Raw genomic sequence first — 16797 nt, 5'->3', positions numbered from 1 at the left:
CACACAGAGAGAAGACTCCTCTCCCTTCATGAAAAAAAAATGTTATCCTATTTGTTTTAAATCTTTATGCCTTTGAGTTTGAGATTTCAGCAACTCTTCTGTCAGTTCTTCATTGGTCCAAACGAGCTCACCCATCCTTAGAGCCCACTGGATGGCTCCAGCTGAAGTCAGTGGAGGCTCATAGCGGGTGTAAGTCATGACATTGATTTAACTCCCTACATGTGGATTTAGGGTGAAATCCTGGCTGAGTTTGGAGACTTTTCTTTGATCTTAATGGGACCAAGATTTCACTCTTAGTGTTTAAATTTCAGTTCCAAGCTGTGAAAATCACGGCTTCGGGTCCTGCTACAGAGAGCGCTGTTCTGTTAGGGTGCTGAAAGAGTTTGTAAGAAACCCCCAGTTTATGATGCACTATGAAACCGGATATGAAGGACAGGTATTCTGAAATACATGCCCCTGATTTTGTTCTCAAGGAGGCCAGTGTCAATCTGGAGTAACCCAGTGAAGGCAGAAAATGAGAGCAGAATATAGCCAGTGTGAGACCCATTCTTGTTGTGAACCCTCTTGTAATACAGGTACCAAGTGCAGAAGCTTTGGCTGCACTTTCTAACAGGACAGTGAAGTTGCTGAATTGAAAAACTTGAATGAACCAGAGGAAAAACCACCCCACCCCCAGAAAGGAAGCTACTGAGACAGATAGAAGGACAAAGTAAGAGACAAGGAACTACTCTTAAAATCAACTATTTGTCTAAACTATTTCCAGGACATTTGTAGTTCCAATTTTACCAGGTAAATCCCTTGGTGTTTCTGACAATACTAAACAGTTCAGATCTCTGTGCTGGTGAATTCCTGCCCAGGTGGTTCTTGACTTGAACCCTGGAACACTTCGTGAGCCCTCAGCACTAACTTTAATGCAGAAACAGGCAACTCACCGTAATTCTGCTGTGGAAATCTCCTTACTGGAACAGGAAAGCATAGCCTTGATAATCAGTGTACTGATCTCACATATCTGACACTCACTGTGCTGGAAACAGCCTTTATGATTCCTCTGTACAGTCCCTGCAGACTCTCAGGTTAGCAGGACTCCCAGACAATTCCCTCAGTTCTTTGAGAGGCAGGAAGAGCAGAAAATAGACCCTGGAGAACTTCAGCTTGAGAGCCTCCCCGAGGAGTGAAGAAACGATTCTCCGATACCAAGGGCTCAGATTGTCAGGGCAAACTGAGTATTGCAGTATGTTCAGCCTAGCAATTGACAATGGCTTTATTTTCTTACCCATCTGCTGAAGTGAAGAAACAGATTGACAGAGCCAGAAGAATATCGAGATGTCACTTACTCCAAGACAGGCCCAACAAAAAAAGTAACAGAACGCCACTAACCGTCACTTTTAGCCCCCAGCTAAAACCTCTCCAGCACATCATCGAGGATCTACAACCTATCCTGAAGGACACTCTCTCACTCTCACAGATCTTGGGAGACAGGCCAGTCCGCTCTTACAGACAGCCCCCGAACCTATAGCAACCATACAAGAAAAACACTAACCCAGGAACCTATCCTTGCAACAAAGCCTCTTGCTAACTCTATTCACATATCTATTGAGGGGATACCATCATAGCACCTAATCACATCATCCACACTATCAGAGGCTCATTCACCTGCACATCTACCAATGTGATCTATGTCATCATGTGCCAGCAATGCCCCTCTGCCGTATACTTTGGCAAAACCGGACAGTCTCTACGTAAAAGAATAAATGGATACAAATCAGATGTCAAGGATTATAACATTAAAAAACCAGTCGGAGAACATTTCAACCTCCCTAGTCACTCATTTATAGACCTCAAAGTCACAATATTCCAGTAAAAGAACTTCAAAACCAGACTCCAACGAGAAACTGCAGAATTGGAATTAATTTGTAAACTGGACACCATTAAATTAGGCTTGAATAAAGACTGAGAGTGGATGGGTCATTATACAAAGTAAAACTATTTCCCCATGCTAATTTTTCCCCTACTGTTACTCACACCTTCTTGTCAACTGTTGGAAAAGGGCCATCCTGATTATTAATACAAAAGTTTTTTTTCTCCTGTTGATAATAGCCCACCTTAATTGATTACTGTCATTATAGTTGGTATGGCAACACCCTATTTTTTCATGTTCTCTGTGTATATATATCTTCCTACTGTATTTTCCACTGCATGCATCCGATGAAGAGGGTTTTAGCACGTGAAAGCTTATGCCCACATAAATGTGTTAGTCTCGAAGGTACCACAAGGACTCCTCGTTCTTTTTTTCTTTTCTATGTGTAATGTGCTGCCATCTGCACTATGTGTGGGAATGCTGCCATGAGATACGGGACCAAAAACCATTTTTAATTGATCATAGTAGTATATCACTTCATACCGCCCATGCACTTGTATTATCCAGTCCATTAGCCTCTGAAAAGTCACTGCCACCCTGTGGCGGTCAAATGATGTGATCCTTAATTAATGATGGTCAAAGGGTGTGGAAAAGGCTTTCTTCTCCCAGGATCCTGGCATCAAAGGTATTTGCCAGTATCCCTTTGCAAGGTCTAAAGTGGATATATATTTGGCAGGTCTTAATTATTCTAATAGTTCTTCTACTCTCTGCATCAGTTAAGCATCAGATTTCAATTCTGTGTTGATCTTTCAGAAATCAATGAAGAAATTGGTTGTGTCATCCTGCCTCAGATCTAACACCAAGGGACTTCTCCACTCACTTTGCCATTCCCTCACCTCTTCCAGGGCCAAAATGACCTGGAGTTCATCTCAGATGGTATTCCACATTTTTTGAGGGAACAGCCATGGATCTTCCCTGATCTGTTGCCCTGTGGCCATTTCAGTATGGTGTTATTTCAGCCTACTGGGTAAGAACACAATGGTAAAGAAAACAAACAACTGCTACATCTGGATATTTTGTTTGGGCTGCAGTGCCTCAACCATGATGGCGTCACAAGTATCTGGGGGCCTAATTTGGGCTCTGGAGGGTGTGAATGTGATGGGTTGTCACCCTGGGATGCAGTCTGGGAGTGGTTGGAACTGCTGCACCCTTCTAATCACCCAGCTGGGCTGGCCCTATTTTCACACTGCTTTGCTGTTGATTCAGCCTCTTCAGGCTTTCTTATAAACCAACACGTCAGCAGATGGCATCACATACCGAAACTGAGCTACCTGAGGGCTTACCTAAGCCAACCAAGTACAAACAGGAGACACCAGGCACTTCACCGTGGTCTGTTCAATGTAAGTTCATTAATAGAGTTCACCAGGTAGAAAGTAGACTGAGAATGTGTTCTCCCTGTCTCATAACACAAGATCAAGAGGTTATTCAATTCATATTGCCTGAGTGCACATCATATGGTTGCAATTGGCTTGATCACATTCTGGGGTACACACCCCTCAAATCCAGGGTAACACAGTCCAGTTCTCAAAAGCATGCAGTTATACAACTTTCTAGTAGAATGGCCTCAATTCCAGCACCAGTGTCCTGTATTAGCACTTTCCAGTGGAAACATTTGGTTTATCCTCCAAGCTTCCTGAAGGATTGGAAGTAGAAAAATCAGGTAAATTTTGCTCACCAGATCACTGCGTATATGATAAAGAAGTTCAGCATTGTAGTTGCTTAATTTGTCTTCGTCAATCAGAAAGCGTAGCTTCAGTTCATCAAACTGATCAAGAACTCTGTTAACACAGGGTCTAATGGAAAGCCACTGAACTTTCAAAAACTGCAGTATCTCCTTGCGGTCTGGAAGAGCTAAGTGTCCGGGTGTGTGGAGGTGGGGGCTGATGGGTGATGCTGAAAGAGCTCAGGTAACAGACAGAAAGGGAACTCAGCAACTGAGAGAACAGTGCTTGGAGATGGAAACATAAGATGTCAGGTGTGAGGAGCTTCTCAGACTCTGAACTTCCTCAATGCTGAGCTCAGCCAAAATGGAACAGAGCACCCTTGAGTCACAAGGAGATCTCCTTTCCCCCTCTTGTCACACAGGTTTAAAGTCAGTGGTGCCAGATGATCATCATCTGCTGGTGTACTGGTCTGCTTTGTCATGAAGGTCTTTGGTTTTGATAGGGTTGAGCATGGGGGGGATGAGGAAATACAGGTTGGCCAAGATGATGTGAATGTGGGGAGCGATGCTCTGACCAAATCGGTGTGTCAGAGTGGAGAAGAAGAAGGAAGGATAGGACATGAACATCACATGATCTCGCTGTGCTGATGTTGACAGCTTTCTAGTGGACTTTCTTCTTTGAGATTCTGAGGATGGCCCTGATGATCAGACCGTAGGACAAGGCAATGAGCATCAGTTCTAATCTGGTGACTACAAATACTATCACCAAGACGTATGTCCTGTTGACTGTGATGTCATGTGGTCTCAGTATGTATGGGGGATAATGCAGTAGGCATATAATGACTGCGTGATCAGGAGCAGGAGCATGGGCAGAATGAAGAGAACAGTTCCTACCAAACCCACGACTCCTAGCTTAAGTATTTGTACATTTGTGAGGATAGTGGCGTATCTCAGAGGGTTGCATATGGCAACTTAGTGATCAAAAGCCATTGTCTCGAGGATATCTGAGTGCATCATAGAACCTGCATGAAGAAAGAACATCTGAGTGAGGCAGCCACCCACAATAATGACTTTCAAATTGAATAAAAATATTCATAGTGCCTTTGGCACGACGGAGGTAGACGTGCTGATTTCTATGAGCACCAGCATGCTGAGCAGCAAGTAGATTGGTTTGTGCAGGGTCTGCTCTTTGCCTTCAACAAACAGAACTATGAAATTTCACAACAGGCCCATGACATAGAAAGGAGAGAAAGGAATGGAAATCCAGATGTGAGCAATTTCCAGGAAAGGGATACCCATGAAGAGAAAAGTTGAAGAGTCAGAGGGGGTGAAGATTAAAGATGCTATGAGGTGGTCAATGTGTCGATCAGACTCAGAAATTCTCAAGCTGCCTGTGAAGGGAGAGAAGCACAGCAAAGGGGGTGGATTAAATGCTTTATAACAAATAGTACTGTAAATATTTTATAGTTACTAACAATCTAGAAAGGAGGCTGAGCTGTGAGGTGGTAACATTTACAAATAGCAACAGATTACTTAGGTCACAGTCAAGTCGACAGAAGTCCTCAGAGGGAGCTAATCTAGCTAGGTGAATGGGCAGCATGACGGCAGATGATTTTCTATGTCAAACACTACAACATGCATGCTCATTGGAGGAAAAAGCTTGAACTCCTCAAACACCTAGCAAAGTTCTAACTTAACTGTATGAACTCAGGACAGGTACTTGGGAGTCATGGTACACAGCTCTTTGAAACACTGCTCACATTGCAAGCATGGACAGAAACTAAGCAAAACATTGGGATTCAGGAGGACTGGGATGGGGAATCATACAGAAAATACTAAGCCATGAGATCAGATAATGTTTCACCTTCCTCTGGATCCTTCTGTGTAGTACTGGGATCCCTTCTCACATAGGATAATGCAGAACTAGAGGGGTTCAGGCAAGGGCAACAAGATTGATCAAGGGTCATACAGAGAGAAGTTGAAAAGACTGGGATTGTTACCTTACAATGGAGATGAATTAGAGAGGACATGAGAAAAGTTAATACAATGCTGACTGGTAGAGAGTAGATTGAGTACTTCTCCCTATCCCATAACACAAAATCAAGAGGATATTCAATTAAACTGAAGTGTGGCAAATTCAAAACAGATAAAAAAAATGCTTTCTTCACTCAATGCCTAATTAGACTGAGGAACTTGTTTCCACAAAAGGTAGTTGAGACCATAAGCTAAGTCAGAATCAGGAAGGGTTTGGACATTTAAATGGATAGTGAGACTATCCAGTTACAATACTTACAGTTAAATAAATATGTGGAAAGCCTAAACGCCCATGTGTTTCAGGGCACTAACTAGCTAATCTGTAGCTGTTATGTGTAGGGAATGATACCCTCAGGATGGTTAGGTCATTCCCCACCCTCCACTTATTGCTGGGTTTCTTACACCTTCTACTGCAGGAATGGGGCTGTTGTGATAGATTTTTGCTACCAATTTACCTGTGGCTTCAGGTGATCAGGCTGAAGCCACAGGATTTTTTTAGGGGAGGAGATGATGAAATACACCAAGTGTTTATGTTTGAAAGCTTTATTAATAAAATAACAGTGGAGAGTGATGGGCGCTCCCCATGTTACTTAGAGGAAGGAAGAAAGCGTTAGTGCTCCAAGCCCTAACCCACTTCCAGACTCACACACACTCTACCCACTGCTGGCCAAGCCTGGGTGTAATGGAAGAAGAAGAGGGGGTAGGGTGGACAGGAGTTCTGTCCTAGGCCCAGGCCATTCAAGGTCCGCTGTTGATCTCTGACTTGCTTTGGCTTTTTGGAAGGTTTTTAAGTCCCGAGTTCTTTGGGGGGTGTTTTCATTCAGGGCCCTCTGTGCCTGGTGCTTTTTGTACCAGTCCAAACTGCTTTTTGTGGCCTTCTTATCTTTTCCCAAAATGCATCAGCTTCAGGAACCCATAGCTCTGCTTCCCCCCATTTCCCACTGGTCATTTTGCTTGTGTTTTCCATTTTTGCATCCCTGGTTTAATGTACTTTTTTTCTTTTCTTATGGTTGTCCATGGCTGAGTGAGAGATTAACACCGCTGCTGATTTCCATGACCTTGGATTGGGGACAGCGTAGCTTCTTATCATAGCACTGAGCCAGCTAGCTACAGTGTTGAGTTAACCCATTTTTCGCTCTCTTCCTTCTTTCCTCTCTTGGCATCTTGCTACCTGTAAAGGAATCTTCCATTCCACATTCACATCTTTGACCTTCCCTTCTCAACCCCCAAAATGCCTTGCAATGCTTTCAACCATGACAGCAACATACAATGCTGATCTGCCCTCCCATGGGACCCCCTGAGAAAGGGAGTCTTTGGCCCTGTGACACTGTTACTTTCATAGAAAGGACACTGGACTAGACAGGCAATAGGTTTGATCCATGATGCTATTCTTGTTTTGGAAAGGAGCCAAGTTTCCACCATGGAAACAGAGATTATCATGCAGAGGGATGGCTTTGTACTCAATAGAATGGGCATGAAGGGCCCAGGGGTCTTGATATTTAGGGCTACAGGCCTGCATCTCTGTAATTTCCCTTGTTTCTTTTGATGGGGCACTTTCTTGAAGCCACCCAGCTTTTTTTGAGACATAAGTTACAGGTGTTAACAGACAAGTGTAAGCAGAGACGTGTTTGCAACTCAGCTGCTAATCATTTTCATACATGAATTTCAATGAATTTTGCAGATGACACAGAAATTGGGACATGGTAAATAATGAAGAGGACAGGTCACTGTTTCAGAGCAGTCTAGATTGGTTGGTAAACTGGGTCGATGCAACCAATATGTGTTCTGATATAGCTATGTTGATGTCTAAGGATACGTTCAGACTACCCGCTGTATCAGCGGGTAGCATTCGATTTTTCGGGGATTGATATATCACGTCTCATCTAGACGCGATATATCGATCCCCAAACACGCTCCCGTCGACTCTGGAACTCCACTGGCGCGAGCGGTGCTAGCGGAGTTGACACAGGGAGCCGTGGACATCAATCCCGCGCTGTGAGGACCCCAGGTAAATCAATCTAAGATATTTCGACTTCAGCTACTCTATTCACCTAGCTGAAGTTGCATATCTTAGATCTATATCCCTCCTCCCCAAGTGTAGACCAACCCTAAATCTAGGAACAAAGAATGTAGCATGATGGAGGACTATCATGTGAATCACAATGGCTCTGAATAAAATTTGGAGGCGTGAAGGATAATCAGCTAAATATGAGCTCCCAATGTGACTATGTGGCCGAAAAGGGAAATATTGATCCCTGGATGATAACCAGGGGAATCTCAAGTAGAGGTGGAGAAATTATTTTACCCTTGCGTTTGACACTAGTGAAACTGTTGCTGGAGTTCTGTGTCTAGTTCTGGTGTCCACGATTAAAGATGGATGTTGATACACTGAAATGGGTTCAGAGTAGAATCACAGGAATCAGTAAAAGATAAAAAAAGCCACTGCCTTATAATGATAGACTCAAATATCTCAATCTTTTCATTTCACAAAAGTTGTTAAGGAGTAACTTGAACACAGTCTGTAACTACCTGCATGGGAAACAAATGTTTATTAATAGACCTCTCAGCCTATCATACAGAGGTGAAACGTGACCCAATGGTTGCAAGTTGAAGTTAAGGAAATTCTGACTGGAAATAAGGCATAATTTTTTTTAAACGGTGAGAGTAATTAATCTTTGGAACAATTTAGCAAGGGTCTTTGCACATTCTTCATCACTGAGAATGTTTAAATCAAGGTTGGATGTTTCTCTAAAAGATCTGCACTAGGAATAATTGTGGGGAAATTCTTAGGCCGCTGCTATACAGACTAGATGATCACAATGGACCCTTCTGATGGTGGAATCAACAAACATGTTCCCAGGAGTGAGCTGGAGACATTTTACCTGCAAGCTCGTGCCTGAGCCTAATGAAGAGTATTTTTTTATTCGTGACAATGGTAAAAATTCCCCTATGCGGAGAAATTCTCATGTGATTGAGGCGCCTTGGAAACATTACACTAGAGTGTATATTTTACAAGGCTTAGAGATCCCGTGAGGCACTGCATGGATGAACATTTTAGGTGAGAAACATAAAGACTTGAGCCCATAAAGTATCCGCACTGAGAAATGAATGTATAACCCTCGCCATGAGTGGCTAACTGAGCTGGTGAGGAAATGGTTCCAGAGCATCCTGGTTTTAATGTCTGTGTAACAATGGCCCACTGTTTCATTCAGCTATCAGTGGTTTCTGCACATCTAGGCCCTCACATGTCCCAGAGTTGCCAGCTCTGTACATAATGTGCATACTTCTCCACTTGCGAATTGTTCTGTGTAGAAGTCCTTGAAGCACCAGGCAGTGCTATGGGTTTAACAAGAAAAGCCTCAGAAGTGTCTGTCTTGGCATTTGCCACTCGTGAGATTTCTCACTGGTGAGACACAGTCACTGATTATCCCCCAGCTGACGGATGGGAGGCACCTAACCCCGTGCAGGGGAAGAGTTTTGGGGTCTAGGAGCAGCTCGGAAATTGAGAGAGCCAGGGATGACTGTGGAACATGGAGAGGACATTGATGACCAGTGTGCTCTTGTAATCAGGGCAGCTTGGGAGGGGAAGGACAGTACTGAGAGGATCAGAATATGTTGGGAGATTGAAACCTCTGAGGAGCAAAGTGTGATGTGTTTCCTCATGATGTACTACCTAGAACTCCATTACCACTGAGCCCTCTGATTTACCAGTCTGGGGTCCCCCTCTCAGTGTGCTGCTGGGACAAGCTGCAGACCTGCTCCTGGTCCTCTGCCAGCATTATAAGCAGGCTCTCTGACCAGCCATTGCATGAACCAACAATAGAGAGACTACAGCCAAATACCACCAGCTCCCCAGCCTAAGACCCCAGAGCTCGACCATCCTACTCTGGTCTAAACTCCAAGCAGTATGAATTTGTTACCCAGTTTGCCCCCCAGCTCCTCCCTGAACGTGGTGAGGACAATACACACTTGTGCTAACCAAGCTGAGTTTTCTCCCTCAGACATGTCACTTAAAAGCATCCTGAGCTCAGATTACAAAATAAAACAAGTTCTTAACTACAACAGTGATCATAAGGGACAGCAGACAGATCAAAGCAGATTACCTAGCAAATAAACAAAAACTCAAACTATGCTTGATATACTAGTTAGACTGACTATTAATCAGTCGTTTCTCACCCTGATTGATGCTACAAACAGCCAATACCAATATATATATAGGATAGTCCTTTTCAGGAAATCAAAACTTTTCCAATGACACCTGAAAAGACATATATTGTACAAAATGTATTATACTTATATCATAATTATATGGTAACCATACACCTATTAAGAATATGTGGCACAGTGTCCCAGACACTGATTCCAAGTTCTGAAGAGCAAGACTTCATTTGGGCCCATTTGGCGTCCATCAATGAGCTGGTCTGATTTTCTGGAAGTTTCATCTTCTGCTTCACAATCCCAACTTTAATTTAAAAGGAAAAAAAGAACCTATAAAGTTTTTGGCGTTTCTGTTTGCAAAGGGACTTTCCCCATCATGAGCCAAATAGAACAGGTGCAGCATTGTACTGACCAGCACCTAACACACATCCCTCTACTGATATAATTTCTGTATTTGTCCTTCAGTCTTCTGCAGACACTCTGAGATAGTTGCTGTGACTCTTTGCATCTTAACAGGGTGTTACCACGGAAGCCCAGAAAAGATCATTGAAAGAGTAACCTTGTGAACTATTCCACTGCTAAAGATGGCAGGGGTGGGGGAGTTTGTACAATGAAGATATCCACAAGCTACTGCAAGCAGCACCCAAGTCCTCCAGAGGGGCAGGAGAGTCCAGAGAGCTCAGAGGCAGCATCTGCTTTCTCTCAAGCACCTGGTGCTGTTCACTGTCAGAGACAGGCTACTGGGCTAGACAGACTCTGATCTGATCCACTAGAGCAGAGTTCTTAAGTGAACATTTCTAAAACCCTTTAAAGGTGGGAAGTGCTCTCTGCAGGAGGTATGTTGTGTATTAAGCAGTTACAATCCCTGAACTCATCTGATTCCTTGCAGCACATTGTTGGGTTCTATATGCGCTGTATGTGGTCCATGGTAAACAAACAAGACAAGGCTGAAGAGTGAGCTATGTGGAAACCTTGTTTTGCGGCTGTAGTTTTAGCTGTTTGTTTTAATAAATTTCTCCTGTTTAAGTAGGGCTGCATTTTCACAGGTCATGACACACAAATAGCTTTGCTGCAGCTAATACAACCGAGAGGATCAATGTCAGCCTTGAGTAAATCGCTTTATCACTGCTTGGCACGGTCCATCCATGACATGGGGATCATGCTGCCTAGCAAGACAGATCTTCTAAATGTAGTGATCAAAATCATCATGCAACGCGTACGTTAGACTCAGTTTTACTAGCCAGCTTCAACTGGACAATCCCAGCTTCATCCCCAGGGCAATGGATGCCCTGTAGTTCCAGATAAGGTGCTGTGCACATGTGTAAATAGCTGCATAATTGAAGATGTCCTGTTTATCTTCCTCTCTGTGAAATACCGATGCTACCTCTCCCTCTGCCCAACTAGCGCAGGGGCTTATCCTTTCAGGTTACTCAGCTGTTGTCCTAGCTTCAAAGCTGATCCCTTGCCCTGCCTCCAAGTCCTGGCTCAGGGCAAAGGATTCCCATTGCAGGGACCCTGCCTCCTTCCATCCCCCTGCCAAGAGGAAGGAAAGGGAACTGAAAGCTAAAGAAATAAGCCACACAATTGTCTATTCCTTCAGGACTTTGTAGCCTAGCTTTAGGGCCCACAAGTTGTATGATACACAGTGTTGCCCACTTGCCACACAGCCCTGCTCCCAACTCTCAGCTGCTTTTATATGGTTTCCTGGCTTCCCTGTCTGCTCCCCATTGGCCTGCCCACCCCAGTGCTGCATCCTCACTACAATTATTGCAGTCTCTTTGTCAGGCTGCAGCAGCTGCCGACTCAGCTGGGGTAGAGGAGGAAGGTGGAGATGACCAGCAAGTGACAGAGGGAAGAGAGGAGAGGAGCTAGAAGCAAGGTCAAGGACTCCATATAGGTTTTTAAGGTCAGGCTTGACAAAGCCCTGGCTGGGATGATTTAGGTGGGGTTGGTCCTGCTTTGAGCAGGGGGTTGGACTGGATGATCTCCTGAGATCTCTTCCAACCCTGATATTCTATGATTCTATGATTTGGGGGAAGAGGCACAGAAGAGAGCTGGACCTAGAGGTAAGAAGTGGAACAGGGGCTGGGCCTTGGGGGAATAGGTGGCGCAGAAGGAGGTCCTTGGGGGAAGAGGTTGCGTGGGGGTTGTGACCTCAAGAGTCATTGTGGATAATTCTCTGTAAATATCCACTCAATGCATAGTGGCAGTCAAAAAAGCTAATAGACTGTTGGAAATAATTAGGATCAGGATAGTTAATAAGACAAAAGATATCATATTCCCTCTATATAAATCTGTAGTATGTCAATCTCTAGTTGCCCCATCTCAATAAAAATATATTGGAATTGGAAAGGGTTCATAAAAGGGCAATAAAAATGATTACGGTTATGGAACAGCATCCATATGAGGTGAGATTAATAAGACTGGGAGTTTTCAGTTTGGAAAAGAGATGACTAAGGGAGGATATGATTGAGCTCTATAAAATCATGACTGGTGTGGATAAAGTAAATAAGGAAATGTTATTTAATCCTTCTCATCACATAAGAGCTAGGGGTCACCAAACAAAATTAATAGGCAGCAGGGTTAAAGCAAACAAAAGGAACTATTTCTTCATACAGTACACAGTCAACCTGTGGAACTCTTCGCCAGGGGACATTGTGAAGGTCAAGACTATAACAAGGTTAAAAAAAGAATTGGAGGATCAATGGTCAGGGATGGGTCCCTATTCTCTGTTTGACAGAAGCTGGGAATGGGTGTTAAGGGATGGATCACCTGATGATTAGCTGTTCTGTTCATTCCCTCTGGGGAACTTGGAATTGGCCATGATCTTAAGAGAGGCCTAGATGGACCTTTGCTCTGACACAATATGGCTGTTCTTATGTTCTTAGGGGTCCAGTGACCAGCAATTAAAAAACTAGAATCCAATGAGTTCTACATAGACCAATTCCCCAGTTTGGCATGCTAACACAGCACAGTCAGGTCAGGAAAGGCTTTAATGTCTCTTTGACTGTACAGTAAGTGATTCAGGGAACAGGGCCCAGCATCATGTTACCAGCGAGCTCTGCACGGAGCTTGGTCTGAGAGTCAGAGCACCAGGAGAAAATTTTAGGTCCCTTTATGAGTAACAAGATGGAGCAGACTGTCCCGGATCTGCTTCTTTCTCACCCCGTAGATGATGGAGTTGAGCATGGGGGACACCAGGAGGTACACGTTGGCCATGAGAACGTGGAAATGCAGGACCACATTGTATCAATACCGGTGCGTGAGAGAGGAGATGTAAAAGATGAAGATGGCACAGAGGTGGGATCCGCAGGTCCCAGAAGTCTTGAGCCGAGCATCCTTTGTGGGGAGGTTGAAGATGCTCCTGAGGATCTGGATATAAGACACGAGGATAAAAATTACATCTAGACTCTTCACACAGAATAACACAAAGAGGCCGTAGTAATTACTGATGTGGGTGTCTGCACAGGCCAACTTCACCACGGCCATGTGCTCTTAGTGCATGTGGGGGATAATGTTGATTCTGCAATATGGCCATTGCCTCGCTAGGAAGAGATAGGGCAATATGAGCATGCCACCGAGCAACACCACAGCCAGGCCAGTCTTGGCCACCACAGGGTTTGTGAGGGTGGTAGAATGTCTCAGGGGATTGCAGATGGCCACATAGCGATCAAAAGCCATGGCCATGAAGATCCCAGACTCCACCACTAAGAAGCAGTGAATGAAGTACATCTGGGTGAGGCAGGCACTGAAATCGATCTCCCTGGAATTGAACCAGAAGATGCTGAGTGTTTTGGGCAGGATGGATGTAGACAGGACCAGGTTGGTGACAGCCAGCATGCAGAGGAAATAGTACATGGGTTCATGGAGGCTCGGCTCCCTCTGCACGACGAACAGGATGGTGAAGTTCCCCAAGATGGCTATGATATACATGGTGCAGAAGGGGATGGAGATCCAGACATGGGCTCTCTCCAGGCCTGGAATGAAGGTGGAGGAGTTGGTGAAATTGGTTGTGTTGGAATCTGACATGAAGTAGAGGAGAAATTGTGTAACTCTGAGATAGAATGGTGTCTCCTACATGTACCATACATTCCCCTGACTTTCTGTATGTGCCCAAGGTTCCACGGGGACGGCAGCAGTACAAATGCCTGGTTGGAGAGACAATTTTAATATGAGACACTACATCCAGTACTGGAGGCTGTTCTCATGGGTTAAGCAGATTGGTCCCTCTTCACATACTGAAAAATGACATTTTCATTGCTCAGATAAATGAATTATGAACAATTGACCCTACTAATGCCAATTCTATATTTGATGGTGCTTCATGCGTCTATAATTTCTACATGTCGATGTGTGGAAAACCTTAACCTGCACCAACAGGAAACATCCGTGTGAATACTGGCTATCCATCATTAACATAAAAATTGCCATACTGGATCAGGAAAAAGGTTCATCTAGCCCAGTATCCTGTCTTTCGACAGCGGCCAATCCCAGGTGCCACACAGGGAATGAACAGAACAGGTTATCATCAAATGATACATCCATCCCCTGTCACCCATTCACAGCTTCTGGCAAAGAGAGGATAGGCACGTCATCGCTGCCCACCGTGGGTAACAGCCATTGATGGACCTATCCACCATAAATTTATCTAGTTATTTTTTGAATCGTGTTATAGTCTTAGCCTTCACAACATACTCTGGCAAGATCTGAAAACTGACCATTTATTCCTACCCTTTGCTTCCTATCATTTAACCAGATACCAGTCCATGAGAGGACCTTCCCTCTTATTCCATGACAGCTTATTTTACTTAAGAGCCTCTGGTGAGGAACCTTGTCATAGAATCATAGAATTATATAAGATCAGTGTTGGAAGAGACCTCAGGAGGTCATCTAGTCCAACCCCCTGCTCAAAGCAGGATCAACCCCAACTAAATCATCCCAGCCAGGGCTTTCTCAAGCCGTCCATAAAAACCTCTAATGATGGAGATTCCAACACCTCCATAGATAACTCATTCCAGTGCTTCACCACCCCCTGAGTGAAATAATTTTTCCTAATATTCAACTTGAACTTCCCCCATTGAAACATGAGAACATTGGTCCTTGATCTATCATTGGTCACCACTGAGAGCAGCCTAGCTCCATCATCTTTGGAACCCCCCTTCAGGTAATTAAAAGCTGTTATCACTGTGTTGCCATAAAAAGAATGGCTCAGGTATGGGAATCTCCTTCACATCCTCAACTGTGAAGACTGGTGCAAATAATTTATTTAGTTTCTCTGCCATGGTCTAAGGGTCCTTGAGTGCTCCTTTAGCATCTTGATCATCCAGTGGCCTGACTGGTTGTTTTGCAGGCTTCTGGCTTCTCATGTATTTTAAAAAAAATGCTGTTACTTTTTGAGGCTTTGGCTAGTTGTTCTTCAAATTCTTTTTTGGCCTTCCTAAATCTTTTCTTTTTTATACTTCATTGGCCAGATTTTATACTCCTTTCTATTTTCCTCACTAGGATTTAATTTTCATTTTTAAAAGATGCCTTTTAGCATCTCACTGTTTCTCTCACCTTCTTGTTTAGCCACAATGGCACTTTTTTTGGTTCTCTTTTTATGTTTATTAATTTAGGGTAATTAAGTTGAGCCTCTATTATGGTGTCTTTAAACAATTTCCATGCAGCTTGAAAGTAAAAGGTACTTTTGGTGCCGTACCTTTTAATTTCTGTTTAACTAACTGTTTAACTAAGCTCCTCATTTGTGTGTAGTTCCCCTTTCTGCAATTAAATGCTTTAGTGTTGGGGCCACTGTGGTGTTTTCTCTGCCACAGGGGTGTTACATTTAATTATACTATGGTCACTATTACCAAGCTGTCCAGCTATATTAACCTCTTGGACCTGATCCTGTGCTCTACTTAAGAGTGAATCAAGAATTGCCTCTCCTTGTGCAGGATATAGGAAATCCCCCATTATTACTGAGGGTTTTTTTTAATTGCCTCTCTAATTAGTGATAGTTACTCTCACTATCATTGAATGTTAAGGTTGGAAGGGACCTCAGGAGGTATCTAGTCCAACCCCCTGCTTAGGGCAGGACCAATCCCCAGACAGATTTTTGCCACAGATCCCTAGGTGGCCCCCTCAAGGATTGAATTCACAACCTGGAGTTTAGCAGGCCAATGCTGATACCACTGAGCTATCCCTCCCCTGAGCCTGACTGGGTGGTTGATAACATAGCTCTACTGCTGTATTTTTTTTATTATTTGAGCATGGAATTACCATCCACAGAGATTCTATGGTCCAGTTTGGTTCATTTAAGATTTTTACTTCATTTGATTCTTCACTGTCTTTCACATAAAGTGCCACTCCCCCAAGAGCAGGACCTGTTCTATCCTTCCGATATAGTTTGTACACTAGTATTACTGTGTCCCACCGATTATCCTCATTCCACCAAGTTTCTCTGATGCCTGTTATATCAAAATCCTCATTTAATATGAGGTGCTCTAGTTCACTCATCTTATTATTTAGACTTCTAAAACTGGTACACAAGCACTTTAAAAATGTATCACTTTTTAGCTGTCTCCCATTACATCATGTAATTGAATGAGATCTTTTTTTCATTTTACTGTTTCTCATCAGATCTTACCTGTATTTTATTATCTTCCATCCTTTCCTCCTTACTTGGACATAGAGAATCTCCATTAGTAGATCCTCCTCTAAGGTATGTTTCTGTTCAAACCACGTTCTCCTCCATACCTGTTGGTTTTCCACCAGCCCTTAGTTCAAAAAACTGCTTTGCGACCTTTTTAATTTTAAGTGCCAGAAATCTTGTTTCATTTTGACTTAGTTAGAATCCATCTTTCCTGTATAGACTCCCCCTTTCCCAAAAGTTTCCACAGTTCCTAATAAATCTAAACCCCTCCTCCCTATACCATCATCTCATCCACACATGGAGACCCTGCAGTTCTGCCTGTCTAAGTGGCCCTGCACATGGAATTGGAAGCATTTCAGAGAATGCGACCATGGTGGTCCTGGACTTCTATCT

General features: G+C 43.6%; 1 pseudogene; it reads right to left on the bottom strand.

Annotated features, from left to right (window-relative positions):
• Positions 1 to 12878: 12878 nt before the first annotated feature.
• Positions 12879 to 13802, bottom strand: LOC127032151 (olfactory receptor 52M1-like; annotated as a pseudogene).
• Between the last annotated feature and the right edge of the window lie 2995 nt (positions 13803 to 16797).

The sequence above is a fragment of the Gopherus flavomarginatus genome, chromosome 1 (assembly GCF_025201925.1).
Source record: "Gopherus flavomarginatus isolate rGopFla2 chromosome 1, rGopFla2.mat.asm, whole genome shotgun sequence".
NCBI classification, from domain to species: domain Eukaryota; kingdom Metazoa; phylum Chordata; order Testudines; family Testudinidae; genus Gopherus; species Gopherus flavomarginatus.
Note: the sequence above shows the minus strand (reverse complement) of the source record. Positions and strands in the feature narration are given on the sequence as shown.